Here is a 10,847-nt window from a genome sequence, read left to right as displayed (position 1 = left end):
AAACAGATACTCGGCTTTAACTGAGGAAGATGATCTTGATGTTCATTCAATGCACGATAACCTGACATCAATAATTACGGAGTGCGCAGTAGAAGTAGGCGGTAGGACAGTTCGAAAAGATACCGGGAAGCTATCTCAAGTGACGAAAGATCTGATTAAGAAGCGCCAAAACATGAAGGCATCTAACACTACCGATAGAATAGAACTAACGGAGCTATCAAAGTTAATAAATAAGCGCAAGGTAGCCGACATAAGGAAGTTTAATATGGAGAGAATCGAGCATGCTATAAAGAACGGAGGTAGCCTAAAAACAGTGAAGAGGAAACTAGGCATAGGTAAAAACCAGATGTATGCATTAAGAGACAAGCAGGGCAATGTCATTAGCAATATGGATAAGATAGTTAACGTAGCCGAAGAGTTCTACACAGACCTGTACAGTAGCCAATGTAATCAGAGCGCTAATGAGAAAGACAGTAGTGCACAGCAATGCGTCATCCCGCCAGTAACGAAAGATGAAGTAAAGAAAGCCTTAGAAGCAATGAAAAGGGGAAAAGCAGCTGGGGAGGATCAGGTAACAGCAGATCTGTTGAAGGATGGAGGGGACATCGTGCTAGAAAAACTAGCCACCCTGTATACGCAATCCCTTATGACCTCGACTGTACCAGAAGCTTGGAAGAATGCAAACATTATCTTAATTCATAAGAAGGGAGACGCCAAGGACTTGAAAAATTACAGGCCGATCAGCTTACTATCCGTTGCCTACAAAGTATTTACTAAGGTAATCGCTAATAGAGTCAGGGCAACGTTAGACTTTAATCAACCAAATGATCAGGCAGGCTTTCGTAAAGGATATTCCACAATAGACCATATTCACACTCTCAATCAGGTGATAGAGAAATGCGCAGAATATAACCAACCTCTATATATAGCTTTCATTGATTACGAGAAAGCATTCGACTCAGTGGAAACCTCAGCAGTCATACAGGCATTGCGTAATCAGGGGGTAGAAGAGCCTTATGTCAAAATACTGGAAGATATATATAGCAACTGCACAGCTACTATAGTCCTCCATAAAGTCAGCAATAAAATTCCAATAAGGAAGGGCGTCAGGCAAGGAGACACGATCTCGCCAATGCTGTTCACCGCATGTTTGCAGGAGGTATTTCGAGGCCTGAATTGGGAACAGTTGGGAATAAGAATAAATGGAGAATACCTAAATAATCTGAGATTTGCTGATGAGATTGCCTTGCTGAGTCACTCAGGAGGTGAACTGCAAATCATGATCAACGAGTTAGACAGGCAGAGCAGATCGATGGGTCTAAAAATTAACATGCAGAAAACCAAGGTAATGTTCAACAGTCTAGCAAGGGAACAACAGTTCACAATTGGCAGCGAGAGCCTGGAAATTGTGCCGGAATACGTCTACTTAGGGCAGGTAGTGACAGCTGATCCGGATCTTGAGAGGGAGATAACTAGAAGGATAAGAATGGGGTGGAGCGCATATGGCAAATTCTCGCAGATCATGAGTGGCAGTTTACCAATTTCCCTCAAGAGGAAAGTGTACAACAGCATAATCTTACCGGTACTCACCTACGGGGCAGAAACGTGGAGGCTAACGAAAAGAGTTCAGCTTAAGTTAAGGACAACGCAGCGAGCCATGGAAAGAAAAATGATAGGTGTAACGTTAAGAGATCGGAAGCGGGCAGAGTGGGTGAGGGAGCAAACACGGGTTAATGACATCCTAGTCGAAATCAAGAGAAAGAAATGGGCTTGGGCAGGGCATGTAATGCGAAGGCAAGATAACCGCTGGTCTTTAAGGGTAACGGAGTGGGTTCCAAGAGAAAGTAAGTGTAGCAGGGGGCGGCAGAAGGTTAGATGGGCGGATAAGATTAAGAAGTTTGCAGGCAAAGGGTGGATGCAGCTGGCAAAGGATAGGGTTAATTGGAGAGACATGGGAGAGGCATTTGCCCTGCAGTGGGTGTAGTAAGGCTGATGATGATGATGATGATGATGATGATGATGGATTCACGAAAACACATGCCTCTCTAAACGCGTAGGACCCCGTAGGGCTCCCAAACGCCCCACAAAACTCTCTCGTCGTATTGACGATTCCGATAACGAGGAATGCGCCCTCCGCACGGCTTCGGGCTGCAGTGGATCGAACCTCTTTAACACAGCAGCATCATTCACCCCCTCAACATCTGATCATGGCCACCAATCCTAGATCGCGAGCACCGACACAAACACATCCCATCACAGTAACCCAGTGGAATTGCAGGGGTTTCAAGGACCGGCGGAAGCGAGCCCACTTTCGCCTTTACCTTGAAACCTTTGAGTTCCTCGTGGCCGTGGTCGCCCTTCAGGAGCCCGGAACCAACACCAAACTCACTATCAGACTTTCCAGAGGGACACACAAACCTGCATCCTAGTTCACAAAGACTATACAGCACAAGAGGTCACCCTCGCATCGACCACCGAATACTCCTATGTCATGGTCACGGTCTTCCTTTTGTGGAGCAAAGACCCCTCGATTCATGTGCTTAATATATACTGCCCCCCAAAACTTAAAGACGTAACTTTTTCTAAGCTCTTTACAGAAGCAATTCGCGTGGCTGGACGCGACCCCCTGCTCATTGTGGGAGATTTCAACGCTCCATGTCGACAATGGGGCTACCTTAGGGAGGAACCCCGGGGCAGAAAATTGGCGGAACTAATTTCGACTCTCGGTGCAACCCTCCATGCCGATCCGGCCAACCCCACTCGCATGGGCAACTCGGTAACCAGGGATACATGCCCAGATTTGACCCTTACCCGCAATATTCGGCACGCCGACTAGCTTAACACCCAAGACACCCTTGGCAGTGACCACTGCATCATTAATACGACCATTTACACACGGCCCCTTAAACGCCGCACAACGCAAGCACATATTCCCGATTGGAATAAGTTCCGCTCGACACTTCCCTCTGTCGACATCGTTCACTCGGGATATCAAGAATGGGTGACCTCTCTAATGACAACTCTCCGCAAAAACGAACAACACATTCAGCTCACTGATTCCACCCCTGAAGTAGACAACCATCTTCTCCATCTTTGGGAGGCCCGCCGCAGTCTCACCAAACGATGGAGAAAGCAGAAACACAACAAGAAACTCAGACACCGCATTCTTGAACTCACCCACGAGGCTGCCGACTATGCCGCTCAGTTAGCCGACACTAACTGGGTGGATCGATGCAACACTGCTGCACGCCAGATGTCTGGCCGCAACACCTGGCGTATGTTTCGTGCACTTATTGACCCCAATCAAACGCGTGCAGAAACGGCGCGGCACCTACAACGTGCAATGCATAACTTTCCCGGTACTACAACACAACTGGCCCGAACAATGTGTGACAGATACCTCTGTACCACGGTGGACCCTCGCCTTTCTCAATTCTCATACATAGGGCGAACAAATCTGGAGCTGGACGCCCCCTTCAAGCTCCATGATTTGAAGGAGGCCCTAGACAAAATGAAAGTGGTACTACACCAGGCCGGGACAGGGTTACCGTCAAACTTCTGGCGAACCTTCCGGATGCAGCCTATCGTACCCTCCTCGAATTCATCAACCATATCTGGCTTGGAGAGATTCCTCTCCCCTCGGATTGGAAAACAGCCTTAGTGACGTTTATTCCTAAGGCAGGCAAGCCAATTGATGTGGAGCACCTGCGCCCTATCTCCCTCACATCTTGTGTCGGCAAACTGATGGAGACTATGGTGCGAGACAGGTTGTCCACTTACCTCGAAACACATCACACGTTTGCAGACACTATGTTTGGTTTCCGACCACAGAAATCCGCACAAGACATCATTTTACAACTCCATAATGACATATTAGAGCCCCAATGAACTCCCTCACAATGACAAGGTAGTCCTGGCCTTGGATTTGAAAGGAGCCTTTGATAATATAAAACATGAAGTAATACTTAACCACCTCCAAGATACCAACTTTGGTCAGAATACATACCGATACATCTGGCAGTTTCTCACTAGTCGACAGGCCTACATTCGAATTCAAGACAAGGAACACGGACCCTATACCATCGGATCCCGGGGTACACCACAGGGTGCGGTTTTATCTCCCCTCCTCTTAAACCTCGCAATGAAAGACCTTCCCGAAAAATTAAGCTTTATGCCCGGCATCCGATATGCCCTATATGCGGATGATATCTCTGTCTGGGCAACAGAAGGCAATCTCGGGGACATGGAGACCTGCCTACAACAGACAGCGGAGGCCGTGGACACTTACGCTGCATATTGTGGTCTCCAGTGTGCTCCCACCAAATCACAATTTGTCCATATTCGATCCTCTCCTCGGGACGACACTTAATTCACCTCCCACTCCCTTCGGGTCCGATTAGAGAGGCCGAGGAGATCCGCATCCTCGGTCTCTTTATTCACCAACAACGCAGACCGGACACAACACTCGCAAAACTCCGCATGTATGGTGATCAGGTGGGCCGTATTGTACGCCGAGTCTCCAATAAGCGCAGGGGGTTACGAAGCAAAGATGCCTTGCGGCTGGCATATGCCTTTGTAACGAGTAGAATTCTCTACTCAACCCCCTACCTTCAAATGCGCAAACACGACGAGGACCAACTCGAGGTCATGCACCGCAAAGTCATCAAACGGCCTCTTGACCTTCCCATTACCACATCCAACCAGCGTTTGTTGGACCTGGGGGTGGTCAACACCTATCGGGAACTCCGAGACGCCCATCTCGTCAACCAATATACGCGCCTATCACAAACGCCATCCGGTCGCCGCATTCTTGACCGACTCCACACACCATCACCTTTGAGGAACGGGTACGAGCGCCAGAACCCTGGAGACGCGCCCTCAGCGTCCGACACATTCCCCGCAACATGTCACACTGACCACAATGGCCGTCGCCAGGCGCGTGCGGAAGCTCTGGAGCGACATTATGGTCGACAACAACACGTGTACTACGTGGACATTGCCGGTCCCCACCGTGGGGGGTGGTTCACCGCAGCAGTGGTCCACGACAACACCACAGTGGCGGGACTCACTTTCCGCGCCTACAGCGCAACACACGCGGAGGAAATCGCGATTGCGCTCGCACTCTCCCTCCAACAAGTGAAGCACATCATTACTGACTCGAAGGGGGCCTGTCGGAACTATGAGCTGGGTTGGATACCTCCTCTCGCCTGGCGCATGCTTCAAAATTGCTGTCGGTCCAGCGACCCTCAAACTGTAACCTCATCTGGGCTCCCGGCCACCAGGGACTCCAGGGCAATGAGTTAGCCGATCGGGCGGCCCGCGCGCTCTCTCCCAGGGCACTCACACTTGCTCAGGAAGCCTACTACGAGCCTACCCAAAATCTAATTACATTCAAAGACATCACTACATATTATAAGGACAGTCATCGTCGCTTTCCGGAACCCTGTAAGGGTCTCCACAGAGCAGACGAACGGCTTCTTCTCAAAATTTTTACAAATACAATGCTGTGCCCGGCAGTATTGAAACACTTCAATTCAGAATTTGATAGTAGCTGCAGGCTGTGCGGAGCGACGTTCTCGGATGTTTTCCATATGGTCTGGGCCTGCCCTTCCAATCCTCACCCTTCCCAATCCTTCATCTCCCACCATTCTAGGGAGGCCTGGGAGGCGGCGCTGCTCAGCTGCCATGACCTGCAGTCCCAAGGGACCTTGGTCGCCAGGGCGCGAGCGGCGCTAGACGCCATTGGGACTCCGGAATAGGAGCTCCACCTAAATTTGTGAGGACCTGGGCCATAAGGCCTGGGCCCAAAACACCTCCTTGTAAATAATAAATGTTTAACACCACCACCACCACGGCGGTGTTTGGGCGTTCATCGAGAGTGAGACAGTCACCGCGCACTTCCCTTTCTTCATAACTAATTTTTCTCCCGCATATAGGTCATTTTTATCAGCAGATAACTATCCCTTTATCAATACCTGCCGCGGTGGCCCTTCCTCCACGGAGTGGTTGAGGGGTCCACCGAGAACTGAGACAATTATTGCACCATTTCCTTTCCTCAAAAACCACTAATTTCTGTCAGAACAGAAGTACCCGAGTTTAATTCCGGCCGCGGCGGCAGCGCTTCGATGGCGACAAAACGCAAAAGGTGCCCGTGTGCTGCGTGAAGTCAGTGCTCGTTAAAAAGTTGTCGATGTGATGATGATGATGTCCTCAGGCTTAATGGCACATACCTACGGCGGGGATTGGCGATATTATTCCGGAGTCCTCCACTGCTGCACCTCATTCTTCCTTTCTTCTTTCACGCCGTCCTCAATCCTTTCTACCAGGGAGCACTTTGTGTGTCCACAAAACAGTGAGACAGTTACCGCGTCTCCTTCCTTTCCTTGAAATAATTTTTTCAGTTTCATTTCTACCAATTCTACCAGCACGCATATCTCATTTCTACCAGCACGCATATCTCACCGCACCAGCCACCACCTACAAGTTGCCCGTCCACGCTCACGCACCGTCACTTTTTCTAATTCCTTCTTTCCTCACGCAGCCGCAGACTGGAACGGCCTTCCAAACAACGTTGCCATCATCACTTGCCCAAGTCTTTTCGTTGAAAATGTAAAAACTTTCCTGTTATTGTGAATCTGTGCTTCTAATTGTTACCACCCCTTATGTAACACCCCTCTTTTGGGGCCTTTAAGGTAATAAAATGAAATGAAATGAAGTCCATGATTATCGTGCTCTCTGGGGCGTCCTTTCCTTCATCCATTTTCCTGCATTAATCAAATCCAGCCCAGTCGCATTCGAGAAGATCGAAGAAGTAAAGAACGCACTGCGCGGCCAGCGCGTTCCACGAGAGACCGGCCAGAAGAACAGCTCGTGATCGCACTGCTGGAACGCTGCACACGATGGCTGAGGACAGGGACGAAGACGAGCGACCGGCCCCTTCGAAGGCGTCGACGGAGGAGAAGGGCGCCAAAGAAGCGTCCGACGAAGAGCACGCCAATCGGGACGGCTCCGACAGCGACGAGACGGCGGAGCAGGGGCCAGAGCCTCCGTACTACAGCCCGGGCTGCCCGTCCACCACCCAAGAGGAGGAGGCGGCTGCCGCTGCCGCCGCCGCCGCCGAGCCGGAAGAGGAAGGCGGCACGTGGGCGAACCGCGCCTTCCTGGCGTGGGTCCTCTGCGGCGTCGGCGCGGCCATCATTGTCATACCGCTGGCGTTCATTCTGCTGCCGCTGCTCTTCCCCCCCGATGAGGGCAGAGCCGCCGACCGTGCGGGCGGCAGGCCACCTTTGGGAGAGGACCAGGACGGTAGGCCCGATGACCCTATCGTTCGTCCTTCATGCGCGCAGACCAGCCCCAAAATTTCCCAGGACGTCTCGGGTGTCAGGGACGTCGACTACCCCGGAAAAGCCAACACAAGTCAAGGCTCATTAAAATTGTACTGCCTGTACAATAATTCTCGATACCGCAACTCAGACGGCAAGGATTTCCTCCCCAGGCACGTCCCGTTCGCTCTCTGCACCAGCCTGATCTACTGGTCCATGGCCATCACGAATGGCGTTATAACCAGCAGGGCCGAGAAATTCGACGAAAAACACGGCCTCTACAAACTTAGGGAGATCATCGAAATTCAGCTGGCCAACGTGACAGGCAGTAAGCCTGCAAATATCCTCATGACCCTCGGAGGATACCCCGAAGACAGCGGGCATTTCCATCTCCTAGCAGGCAACCACACCATAAGGCACAGGCTGGTCCGTGAAGTGTACGTGAAGAGCTTGAATTACAAGCTCAATGGCACCAACGTGCACTGGGTGACATCCAGCATCCTGGACTGTGAGCGCGGCCTCCAACAGCAGCGATGGAGGACCCTGAGTCTCTTCCTGGATGACGTCCTCGCCTTGTTGAGCCTGAACTACTTTCCAGGCGAGTTTCTCATCACTGTAATGATCGACCCGCAAGATATTTCAAATACCGAAGCAGTTAAGGTCTTGATAAATAAGGCAAACGTAACTTTTCTAAATACTCACTTGATAACACCGCTGCAAAACACACTCAAGGCGTACTGTGAAACCGCGAACACCATCGCAGGGCTTGTGATGAGGATCACGAATAATCAACCAGCTGAAAACAAAGTGTGCGCGAGCGCGACGCTGTCTCTGCCCGCGTGGACATCAGTGTCTGAGGCAGCCCCTGTTCCAGCGCAGCCGATCTCCAAAACGGAAGGCAGGCTGGCAATGTACGAAGTGTGCAAGAACGCAGCGTGCACAGACGCAAATTTAGGATATCAGTACTGCGACGTTTGTAAGACGAAGCTCGGCGCAGACGACGTGTACTGTGCTGTGGACAATAAGAACTCTGCGCAAAAGAGGTACCACGCTGTGGATAAACTGTGCATGGTCTTGTTCGACATGGACTTTGACAACTTTTTCCAGCCGTGCGGCCCAAATAGCCCACCAGATTTGTTCTTGAGGATGAAATCTTACGTGCAAGCACTGAACGATGCCGGGTGAGCCCATCGGATTTTTTTCTTGTGAAGCTGTAGAGGCCTAGATTCATTTTTTGGACATGCCGGATATAGAGTGCAAAAGTGAACTACGGTAAGCTCTAACCTAAAGCACGCTACATGTGTGTATACGTGGGCTGCGAGGAGGAGGATGAAAAACATTTATTCAGAGCATAAAAACTGGGTGTGTTCAGTACGAGAACCCATTGGTCGCCATCATAATCCAGCTCTTCTCAACCAGCGATTTCTGGTCGAGGGGGCTGTGGCTATGAAGGGTTGCCTCCCAGCGCTCATAAGTCGGATCGGGATTGCTGTCCAAGTCTGGGTTTTCTTGACATTCCCAAACCGCGTGAAAGAGTGTGCCAACTGCTCCACAGAAGGGGCAGGACGAATCGTAGGTGTCTGGGTACCATTTACTCATTAGGTAAGGATTGGGCAGAGTTAGTTTGTAGTCGCCTGATTATGTGCTCTTCATACTTACTTAGGGTTTTGTGAGGAAGATATTTCCTTCTTGTGATCTTATAGTACTCCGTAATTTCTGCATAGCTTAATAAGGGTGAGGGGTTGTCAACTGTGTCAGAGAGAGGCTTCGTGCCAGATGCTCGGAGTAGAGCTCGAGCAGCTGCGTTGGCCGCCTCATTGCCCGTCGTTGAGAGGTGCCCTGGCGTCCAGAAGATCTGGATGTTGGAATGATTAGACCTTTCCAAAATTTCCCAACACGGAGCGCCAACGTGGCCTCTGAGGTAATTGCGTTCCACTGCTTGCGAGTCGGACATAACCGCTGCATCGCTGTTCTTTGATATCGCTAGTGCGATAGCTGCTTCTTCAGCCGATGTGGTATCCACCACTTGGATAAGGCTTGGATAACGTAGGCTCAAGCCACATCGTAAACGTGGGCTGCGACGCATCAGTGATAAAACTTATTATTCCTCATCCCCATTATATCTCTTTCATCGAGCAAGAGACTGACTATGCTTTCTCGGAAGCTGAGAAGTGTTATAAAATGTTTTTTTTTGCCGCTTGGTACTTGCGCGCCACGTGATCGAATCTCCAAAACTTCTGGGGCCGAAGTTACTAACATGTGCATGTGTGGCGCGCGCTTCTATTCCAGGATCACTACCATTTGTATAACCCGCGCACGAATCATAACCAGCTGGAGCTCATCTTCCGGAGGCGACATTTTAGGAAGGCCTGTGAACGCATGCGTTTTGAAAACGAGGCGGGGGGGGGGGGGGGGGGGAGGGGGGGGGGGGGGCGTACCTACAAAGTATGTTTGGCTAGCAAAAAGATAAAAAAATACAATGTCCCAGCCCATCCCAGTGCGCATTCTCGAGTAGAAGACGGGCCAACTTCGACGTGTTCGGTCTCACAGGGTGCCTCTATAAAGTATTCCTTCTTCAGGCGCCGCCAGTCGTATATTCTCTAAAGAAGAAAAAAACAGGTGAGCACGATGCGCGCGCTGCAATGGCGAGGTCGCAGGAGCAGGAAAGTGGCGAAAAAAGGCCCTATTTCCTTACCCTTCCTACAAAAAAAAATTGCAGCAACATTTGCCTGTAATAAGATCATCATCATCGTCAACCTGGCTACGCCCACTGCAGAGCAAAGCCCTCTCATGTATCTCCAATTAACCCTGCCCTTTGCCAGCCGAAGCCATTGTATCCCCGCAAGCTTCTTAATCTCATCCGCCCACCTAAATGTCTGCTGCTCCCTGCTAAGCTTGCCTTCTCCTAAAATCCACTCTGTTATACTTAAGGACCAGCGGGTATCTTCGCATTGCATGCCCTGCCCAAACCTTTTTTTTTTATTTCGACCAGGATGTCATTCATCATCCCTCGCGTTCATTTCCTCACCTTGTCTGATCTCTGCCTGTCTCTTAGCGTTACACCTATAACAATCTTTCTTTCCATAGCTCGCTGCATTGTCCTCAACTTAATCGGAATCCTTGTTAGCCCCCACGTTTGTGCGCTTTAGGTGAGTACCGCGGGTCTCATTTTGCGGTGATGCTCTTGCGTATGCAAAAACGTTACGCTTACTCATGTATACGGCATCACTGAACCTTGTATCATTCTGAGGGAGCGTTACTATTTTTCACTATCACCGTAAAAAGGAATAACTGGTGCTATTAGGTCCAAATGAAACGTTAACAGTATAACTGAACCGAAGGTACAATAACAAAAATGACTGGTGATTGAAGGACGTACAGGCACGTCCATTACATTTGCAAATAAACTGTCAGCCTTCAGTCCCAAGTAAGGTATAGGTTTACAGGGGTTTATGGTGCTTTAACGTCCCAAAGCGACTCAGGCTATTAGGGACGCCATAGTGAAGGGCTCCGGATATTTCGACC

Source organism: Amblyomma americanum, chromosome 3 (assembly GCF_052857255.1).
Source record: "Amblyomma americanum isolate KBUSLIRL-KWMA chromosome 3, ASM5285725v1, whole genome shotgun sequence".
NCBI lineage: Eukaryota > Metazoa > Arthropoda > Arachnida > Ixodida > Ixodidae > Amblyomma > Amblyomma americanum.
Note: the sequence above shows the minus strand (reverse complement) of the source record.